This window comes from Panulirus ornatus, chromosome 19 (assembly GCF_036320965.1).
Source record: "Panulirus ornatus isolate Po-2019 chromosome 19, ASM3632096v1, whole genome shotgun sequence".
NCBI classification, from domain to species: Eukaryota; Metazoa; Arthropoda; class Malacostraca; order Decapoda; family Palinuridae; genus Panulirus; species Panulirus ornatus.
In genome coordinates, this window is record NC_092242.1 from 69,152,479 (window position 1) to 69,163,519 (window position 11,041).

At 39.9% G+C, this 11,041-nt stretch overlaps 1 protein-coding gene across 1 annotated transcript in view; it reads right to left on the reverse strand.

The window, feature by feature from the left end:
- The window catches only part of LOC139755658 (uncharacterized), a 159,841-nt gene that overhangs the window by 72,684 nt on the left and 76,116 nt on the right, over positions 1–11,041 (reverse strand). The window lies entirely within an intron of this gene.

The following is an 11,041-nucleotide window of genomic DNA, read 5'->3' on the forward strand; positions in this document are numbered from 1 at the left end:
ACCAAAATTGGTACTCAGGTGTATGCTACTATCCTTGGGGCTTTTATCCCATCCGTTTATTACTATGCAAACAATAATATACTGAAAGATAGATAGAGGTCTGTATTTCGGCTCTTGTGCTTTAGTGGAAGATACTACACATGGTGTTCGAATACGAAAATTACTTTCTCAGCTGACGAAGTCTAGCAAACTCCAGTCCATTATTAAGAAGCAGACGAGGAGTTATGCTCAATGGGGCTTATGATGTGTTGCAACACGCCTCAAGATGACGACTACAAACCGCTCTATTTTCTGGCTCTTGCCGATGAATATAACGTATAAGACAAGACAACCTACTTTCCAGTGTGTGTGTGTGTGTGTGTGTGTGTGTGTGTGTGTGTGTGTGGGTGTGAGATATTGTACACCAAGATTCAGGCAACACTGTCCAATAATCAGTTATCTATCATCTCTTGCTTGGTGTTCGTCTATATAATAGCAACAGCTGCTGAATATATCCCGCCACTGTATTCAATTCACTCCTCTTTTTATCTACTCCACTCACACAGATCCCGCTACCGACTCTGGCATTCAGTCAGACGTAAGGGCACACACGATAGATCTCCATCAGTTAGCGCGTCTGGTTAATCCCCTGGTGAACTACACTAAATAAATTCTCTACCCAGTACAGTCCAATAATCTCTATCGACTGCGCTCGATAATCCCCTATCAACTACAGTCCCCAAATCCAATCAGTCTTTTCCATCGATTTCATTCAACAGAATTAACCACCTGCATTCACCAGATCCACTTATTCAACTGCGCTTAGTTTGGTAATTTGTTGAGTACGCTCAAATGATTAACTCATCTCCATTCCATAATAAGTTCTATAAGCAGTTCACTTCACAAATTCCTTCCGTTGCCTCAAGAAATAAGTCCCCTTTGAAGATGCCCAACAAATCACTTCCATCGACAGTACCTGACAAAATCTGCCAATGATCACACTCCATGCAATCTAAACACTTCCTGTCTTCAACAGACTCCCTACAGTTCTTGCAGTCTCCACATCATCTGAACAGGTTCCAAACATATGTTACAATCAAGAGCATCTCATACGGCCGATTGCACATGAAAGGATCCCAGCATTTGTTGTACTCAGATCCATCCAGTAAATTCAACGAAACCCTTCCACCTACTGCACTCAAAATAGATCTTAATCACCCGAGTTCACCCACTACATTTCATTCACCGATCATATCCAATCAATTCACATCATCCCTAAACTTAGATAATCCCAGCCATTCAACGCGGTGTAGATTTTGGGCCCTAGTTAACCACATCTGGTAAATTCCCTTCAGACAGCCGCAGTCACCAATACCTCCTTCCCAGCATGTGTAAATAATGCCCCTCACTGATCTGACGTAGGTTACCGGCGATACGTCTTCCAGATGCGAACTCACAGACACGGCTCACTCTCCTCACCAGGATGGATGAGGCAAGGCGGCATCGCTTACAATAAATCTCCGCCGGTCTGCATGGGCGCTGCTGCCTTCCCAGTGGGGTATCATCCTCGACACTGGCCCAACCTGATCTTAAAGTCAGTTACGGAGATTCTCCAGATATTTTTGGAAAAAATATCACAAAGGAACTTCGAACAAAAAATGTGGATTAAGATTTGTATACGAATGCTTAAGTGAGTAAATACATACGGTATATACATACATAAACATGTATATATATATATATGTATATATATATATATATATATATATATATATATATTTTTTTTTTTTTTTTTTTTTTTTTTTTTTATACTTTGTCGCTGTCTCCCGCGTTTGCGAGGTAGCGCAAGGAAACAGACGAAAGAAATGGCCCAACCCCCCCCCCCCATACACATGTACATACACACGTCCACACACACAAATATACATACCTACACAGCTTTCCATGGTTTACCCCAGACGCTTCACATGCCCTGCCTCAATCCACTGACAGCACGTCAACCCCTGTATACCACATGACTCCAATTCACTCTATTCCTTGCCCTCCTTTCACCCTCCTGCATGTTCAGGCCCCGATCACACAAAATCTTTTTCACTCCATCTTTCCACCTCCAATTTGGTCTCCCTCTTCTCCTCGTTCCCTCCACCTCCGACACATATATCCTCTTGGTCAATCTCTCCTCACTCATTCTCTCCATGTGCCCAAACCATTTCAAAACACCCTCTTCTGCTCTCTCAACCACGCTCTTTTTATTTCCACACATCTCTCTCACCCTTACGTTACTTACTCGATCAAACCACCTCACACCACACATTGTCCTCAAACATCTCATTTCCAGCACATCCATCCTCCTGCGCACATCTCTATCCATAGCCCACGCCTCGCAACCATACAGCATTGTTGGAACCACTATTCCTTCAAACATACCCATTTTTTCTTTCCGAGATAATGTTCTCGACTTCCACACATTTTTCAAGGCTCCCAAAATTTTCGCCCCCTCCCCCACCCTATGATCCACTTCCGCTTCCATGGTTCCATCCGCTGACAGATCCACTCCCAGATATCTAAAACACTTCACTTCCTCCAGTTTTTCTCCATTCAAACTCACCTCCCAATTGACTTGACCCTCAACCCTACTGTACCTAATAACCTTGCTCTTATTCACATTTACTCTTAACTTTCTTCTTCCACACACTTTACCAAACTCCGTCACCAGCTTCTGCTATATTTATATATATAATTATATATATATATATATATATATATATATATATATATATATATATATATATATATATATATATATATATATATATTGACAAAATCTACATAATTCAAGTTACCTTATACCATCCCTACAGACACCCCCAAGAAGATAAGGAAAATCACGCATGCAACAGATAAGAGAGATTTACTTCTAATATACATATATATATATATATATATATATATATATATATATATATATATATATATATATATATATATATATATATATATATAATGACAACATATGAAACGCTCGTCAGGTTAGAGTTAAATCCCAGACTTAAAACCTTATATTCAGCGCTACAAATATTTGACGACCTCACACATCCCGGCCAGACGCCTTTAATGATTCAGGTATACCATGTGGGAGACCTCGGTTCTCCGTAATATGGTAGAAAACCGTGGAAAAAATCTTCATATAAACTCAAGTGAGACTTGGGTTTTAAACCACTTTTGTTTGTTTTCGTGACGGAAGAACTTATACGAACTCTTCTTCACTGCCGAAAGAAAACATAGATTCCAGTTATCAAAAGCTACTATCATAGTGTAGCAAATATCTTAAAGATTAACTCAGGTGGATGGAAGGGAATGCCACAAGCGTTAAGAAGTAAGAAGTCTGATGTGATGACATATACTAACTCTTTGAGCATCACAGCACGACAGAAGCGACGATACGATCCTTGAATACGATGACATCATTCATATCTGTCAGCCTTTTAATCTAAATATGTGGCAACATCACTGTACATATTACCGTCCGTCCCGCCTCTCTAAGAGCCCACATAACCCATCCGTTGTGCTGATGGTTCCTTCTCTCTGGTCTACGGGTATCATTTCGGCCGCTGTTCTCCTGAGCTGTCCGCGGGCGTTCCACACACTAAGACATGGATCCGCCACACATAACTGGCGTTGCTTCTTCCCACAGAGTGTGTGTGGATACCAACCACATGAAGATAGGTTTCCATGATACCCTCTCCTCCATCCCTCAATACAGAGAAGCTGCAGAACTCTTGCTTTATCCTTCTCTCGTCTCTTCCTCTTCTTGTAATCTTTCCAGACATCTTACAAAACTCAAATTAAACATATCTTTTTTCAACAAAATCTCATTATCTAACCTTTTCAAGTAACAGCGCTTCGTCCAGGGTATAATTTGGATGTGCCAAGTCGGTTACTATAAAAAAAAGATACATATACACGCGCATGTCTATATACATTCACACATACGCACGTAAAATCATTTGTTAACTCATAAACACACACACACACACACACACACACACACACACACACACACACTCACACACACACACACACACACACACACACACACACACACACACAAACTCCTGGCACAGACTCGGCCGCCAGCCTCGGGCCCTCACCCACCGTGCTACACACACTTTACCTTTGGACGAGAGTTCCCAAACACCGCTTAAAAGTTCAGTTAGTTCCACAACTCAAATAGGAGCCGGTGGGTTAAACCGGTTAGCACAGCGTCGGGTGATGAAAATAAGTGATTTTATTGTAACAGGAAGACCCATTCTAGGGCACTACTGCTCTCATACATTCACTCACAAGTTCGTAATGTTTCGTGTTCGTATTAGTATCTGGATGGATATGTATATCGCACGTGTAATGTAACCAATACTAAAAATATAATTAATATAAATCATAACTGACACTTTCTCACATCATATAACATTTTTCGTAATCCTTACTCTCATTTCCAGTTATGTGGCTTACTTTATATATATATATATATATATATATATATATATATATATATATATATATATATATATATATATACATATATATATATATATATATATATATATATATATATTCGTTACACTAACATATAGTTTAATTGTACAATGATATGTTGTGTATGAGTGGTTTACTTATTACTTTCCTGATAACAACAGTTACATATATATATATATATATATATATATATATATATATATATATATATATATATATATATATATATATGTGTGTGTGTGTGTGTGTGTCTGTCTGTCTGTCTGTGTGTGTCTGTCTGTCTGTATGTTACCGGAATCTGACCGCTGGAGATTAAACCGCGAGAGCAGTCACCTCCGGCGAGGCTGCACCCCTGCGAGTACATTATTATTATCATAAATATATATATATATATATATATATATATATATATATATATATATATATATATATATATATATATATATGTATGTAATGACTAGATTAGATGGAATGTGTGGTAATCAAGAATGGAATTAAGAATACATATATATATATATATATATATATATATATATACATACCTCAAAAAATTACTCTTCGAAGTCACACAACAAACGCATCCTAGGAGAGCAATGGCAGTGTAAGGCAACGCAACGAAAAGGAGAAATAACCATGATAGTGGGCGGCTCCACGTGTAGATGACGTACTAATGAAATCAAGATGGTAAGTGAGGGCCTGGGGCGCACAGGTACTGCAAGGCGAAGCCAGGCCAACGATAAGAGGACACTGGTACAGATGCAGGCTGCAACTCTAGGGGAAAAGAGACGAAGACACTGTGTTGGACCCCGACAGAGGAGGAGGATGCAGGAGGAGGAGGAAGAGGCAACAACTGCGGGCAGTGGAGAGATTTCACAGAGGCCACTTTACGTCGGGAGAGTGGAAGCGGTGTATATATATATATATATATATATATATATATATATATATATATATATATATATATATATATATATATATATATCCCTGGGGATAGGGGATTAAGAATACTTCCCACGTATTCCCTGCGTGTCGTAGAAGGCGACTAAAAGGGGAGGGAGCGGGGGGCTGGAAATCCTCCCCTCTCGTTTTTTTTTTTTAATTTTCCAAAAGAAGGAACAGAGGGGGCCAGGTGAGGATATTCCAAAAAAGGCCCAGTCCTCTGTTCTTAACGCTACCTCGCTAACGCGGGAAATGGCGAATAGTTTAAAAAAAAAAAAAAAAAAAAAAAAATATATATATATATATATATATGTTGAAAAGGATCACAATTTTGCGCGTGATCAAGATATTCCTATGAGTCCACAGGGAAAATGAAACACGATAAGTTCCCAAGTGCACTTTCGTGTAATAATCACATCATGAGGGGGATATACATTTGTTATTATGTGTATGTCATCTGTTATTATTACTGACATGCTCTCAGTACCGTTCAAAAAGTATTGATAATACCGAATGCTCTTACATTCTTCCCCGACTTCCATTTATCAGCGAAAAATTCAGACGCTCAACAGACGTTCCACTAAGGGGAACCTGACAACACAATCTGACAACACTAATTCAGCTGCTTCCGTGACAGTAACACACGAGCTATGCTCCATGCTGGCCTTCGTAATGGACAGGACGACGTCATTTTCTCCGACTTAATAAACAACTAATATGGTTCCTCGACGGGAAAGTTTCCGGGAACGGTCACCTCCCTGGGACCGGTCGCTAATTCAGCTGGCTGCCCCCTCCTCAAGACCATTAATATCAATCGGGGCGTAGAAGGAGTGGCCTCCTCCCTCCCAGGAGTCGGCGAAGTTTGGCGAAGTTTGGCGAGGGTTTCGAGTGGGAAGGTGGTGGTAGTAGTGGTGAGCAGGTGCTCCCCACCTGACATGCCTCAGTCATTCCTACTGCCGACATCGTCGACCCTCCCGCCACCAACTCACTCTCTGTTACCAAGCAAATCCCAATTCCCTACCAACCATATTCCCCGCATTCTGCCAACAACCACACCCCCTTCTCTGCCACCCAACTACACAAACTTATGGTGGTCCATGCACGGATATCTGTGTTGTGGTAAAGTAGTGCATTCTGTTATGGCTTTAAATCTAATGATATCATCATCGTTGGCTTTGTTGTTATTTGATGAACATAAGTGAATTTTTACGCCATGTCTAGGCTTGTTTGTAATTTGTCTGACGATAGAAGAAGTTTAAGCTAGAGCTGGTTTTATTAACATTATTAGCGGTAGTAACAGTATTATGATTTCATTATATATACATACATATATATATATATATATATATATATATATATATATATATATATATATATATATATATATATATATGGTTCGGGCACATGGAGAGAATGAGTGAGGAAAGATTGACCAAGAGAATATATGTGTCGGAGGTGGAGGGAACGAGGAGAAGAGGGAGACCAAATTGGAGGTAGAAAGATGGAGTGAAAAAGATTTTGTGTGATCGGGGCCTGAACATGCAGGAGGGTGAAAGGAGGGCAAGGAATAGAGTGAATTGGAGCGATGTGGTATACCGGGGTTGACGCGCTGTCAGTGGATTGAATCAAGGCATGTGAAGCGTCTGGGGTAAACCATAGAAAGCTGTGTAGGTATGTATATTTGCGTGTGTGGACGTATGTATATACATGTGTATGGGGGTGGGTTGGGCCATTTCTTTTCGTCTGTTTCCTTGCGCTACCTCGCAAATGCGGGAGACAGCGACAAAGCAAAAAAAAAAAAAAAATTTATATATATATATATATATATATATATATATATATATATATATATAATATATATATATATATATATATATATATATATATATATATATATATATATATATTCTATGGTCATAATATGTATAATTGCTCCTGAAGTTCTAGTTACCCAGGATCTCTTTTCTGGAGCTCCTGTAGCCCAAGGCTGCCTTGCTTCCAGCAGCAGGAATATGTGGACTCCTCTGAAGTGAGGTCTTTGACGAAAATACTACTCCCGATGATACAGCCCAGCCAAAGGTGACTCTTCACTCGCTATATAACCTGCTGGACCCGGAGTCCGGTAACACCAAAGTCATAATATATAAGGTATATCACTAAAGTTAATGTGTAACATGGTTTACAAAGGCCGTAAGGCATTACGTTGCGAAGACGCAAACCATCCGCCAGACACGCTACCTACCAACGGTGCATTTTCACTGGGGCTTTACCAATTAATATTCATCGTTATGTCGTCTGCGCTTAAGTGAGGGACAGTAAACATAATACTGAGGATACGTATTGCCAACACTTAGACTTACTCGTCTTGTCTTCAGCCAGTCCGAGCGAGGTCTTCAAAGACTGTTTAGAGTAGAGTACGGTATTGTTTTTCATAGTTCTACATTTGTATAACATTTGTCTACACCTGAATCATTTCTTTTCTTTTTGCTCTCTCTCTCTCTCTCTCTCTCTCTCTCTCTCTCTCTCTCTCTCTCTCTCTCTCTCTCTCTCTCTCTCTCTAATCTATCTATCTATCTATCTGTCACTCTATCTATCTATCTCCCTACTGATTCATAATGTATGAACAAAGACGATTCCAGATGGATACATTACGAAAAAGCTGGAACAGTGAATCTGAAGATGATCACGAGTAACGAGCAAAAGGTATATTCTCCAGTGTATATATGTACCTATCATGCAGTAGCACTAATGGGAGTGCTTGAGTTACGAGGAAAATGTGAGATCGAGTACGTACCTAAAATAATGTGAGATCGAGCACTGTAAATAATATATGAGCACTACAAGCCTGAACAACATACATGTATAGAAAGAAAAAAATCCATGGAAGTTTTTTTGCATTATATTTAATCATCCTTAAATTTGTGATGGATACAGAAATTCCCTTCATTACTCACACTCAAGGCATCAGAAGGAATTCTGAATGAAGTCATTTCTTAACGAAACTCAAGCTTTTCCCAAACGATGGTCAAAACTTACTTTCCACTTCAAAAAAAAAATAATCTTAAATAAGAGCGAAGTTAAGACTTAATGTCCTAAATGAACAGCAAGTATGTAACGTCAACATACCTATACTACCGGAAGGTTGATCAAGATTTTTTGATTATGATTATAGAACATCTCATTACAGGTGTTTGGTGATGACACAACGTCCAGAATTAGCATTATCTTACGACCGAAACAAAATAAGAAGTGCTTCTCAAGCTCGGGAAGAAGAGTAAACACTATTAGGCAGTCAGACGTTCCCCCAACAATTTCACGGTTTATTAATATCGTACGCCAGCAGCCGTCCCCTTACCTCACAGCACGCACCCGCCTGGAAGCCAATTTAGGCAGCGCACGAAGCGAATCAGGTGACCTACATCTGAATTACCTTATTAACGTCTTGAGTTCGGTGGTACGACCCTTAAGTACGATGGTACAGCCTTTGCCCTGACCTTTACCTTGACACTTGAGGATCGGGTCAAAGGCTAAAACCATCATACCTAAGGGTCGCACCGTCATGTTTTAAGGGTAGTACCGTCATCATGAAAGGCCGTACCGTCGTGTTCAAGGACCGTAACATCGAGCTCACGGGACTAACAACATCCAACAGGTATCTTTCCCATAATATCGAAAGTGAAAACTTTTCTTGAAATTCACCTTCAGAACCATGATAAACAGACTACTTTAAAAATGGATCGTGTATATGATGCAGAGCAGGTGTGAACGCGCAGGTCTCCTCTTCATTGATCGGGAAAGTCTCAAGGTAGACATTATGACTCCCATTTAATAACGAGATCTTACATTATTATGTAAAGATTTTTTTTCCACCCAACTTTAGAATCACTACCGTAAAACATGGTCTGCGTGGTTTAAATTTTGCCGTGAACCGAAACATGTGTAGGTGTTTTATCCACAAGTAAGATGATGATGGTTTTCTTTGCTTCTGACTAATCACAAAAATTCTACGACCTTAGTAATTCGACGACTACAGTATATATAGCAGCACGAAGAACTAACCAACACCCTACAATGACATTTAGGACGAATCTCACAGGAAATGGAAATTCTGCGACAGTTGACCGAATAACGACAACTGACCGACACGACTACAGTAAAGTTTTCACGTCACCAACGTTATCTTGTGGTAGGTAAGTCCAGGTTGTTACACACTTAAACCAACGAATAAGAAACGAGACATTCTCCCTTGAATGGGCCGGCGTGAGGATCTACCTCGACTCTGCCCTTCCTTTCGCTTCCCCATGTTGGACAAATTCCGGTTTTTCATGTTGGTGTTTAACGCACCTTCTTATCAATCAATTTGCCACACATAACAATGCACTTTCCTTACCCCTCTCACATTTTCTTTTCTTTTTTCTTCTCCAATTTCTTTTGGTTTGATCTCTTCATGTTTCTCTAAAATCTTGAAATGTTTCATCTGGTTCTAGATTTCGTCAGCAGCTCCGTGCCCTTCAGTGGATGAACCTGATGATTCTCTTTCCCCTTCATATTGCCTCCACTAAGCTGAGACAAGGCACCAGCACCACAGGGTTGACCTTCGTACTCCCGCTGTTAATAATAATCCAGCAGGGTAACCTAACCATGTCATCAGTACTTGTCACTTCTATAACAAGAGACTTACATTCTCCCCCTCAGGTTCTTACATGGAATCGTTCATTTACGAGGCTATGTTACATGTGGGTGCGACGGATGACGTAGTGTTATACAGACCGTAACACAGTGGAGCTGAAGCGGTTTTCTCTCACCAGAGGACACACGCATGGCTCACTTCAGTGCTTCGTATGATGCACATTCATATCTAAAGACCCAAGACCTTCCCTGAATTCAATCTTGAAGCTGTCATTTACCATCAGCTGGATGACGTGTTCGAAACAGGCTCGTTCAAGGTCAAGCAGGCCACTAACATTGTTAATAAGAACGCTTATATATCACTCATGATGATGGCCTGATGAGTTTTGTATAAGATGGATAACATTTTAAAAAAAATGACGCCTACAGTAAATAACTACTGCGCATTTGTATAAACTCTATAGAAAAGGTAGCTGCGTGCACGGTGAATTTGTTTGTGTGTGTGTGTGTGTGTGTGTGTGTGTGTGTGTGTGTGTGTGTGTGTGTAGAACGCATTGTAATATATCATAATTTGAGTGTGTCTGTATGACCATGTGTCTCTAATTCATTCTTGCTGCATAAATACATAAACAAAAAATAAAATCAGCGTATACCACAACGCATTCATCTACTGACGCTTGAATAAAACGTAAAAGTAGTTGATTCATATTATCTGTCAACAGTGCTTATATCAAGCGTATATGTAGGCAACCTACAATTTTGTTGTCAATGTTGCATAAGTAATTTTGCCATGTTGAGTGGCGAAGTCGGAGAGCCATCAAAGAAGGTGGAACAGTCTTAAGGACTTTTGGAAAAGAAAAACCGCAAAAGAAATGAATTTCAGAAACGTGAAACGATTTAGGTTACTCCTTTCCCGCTAGCATATCCCAGCCATATCCAAAATTTTAAAAGCAGTTGC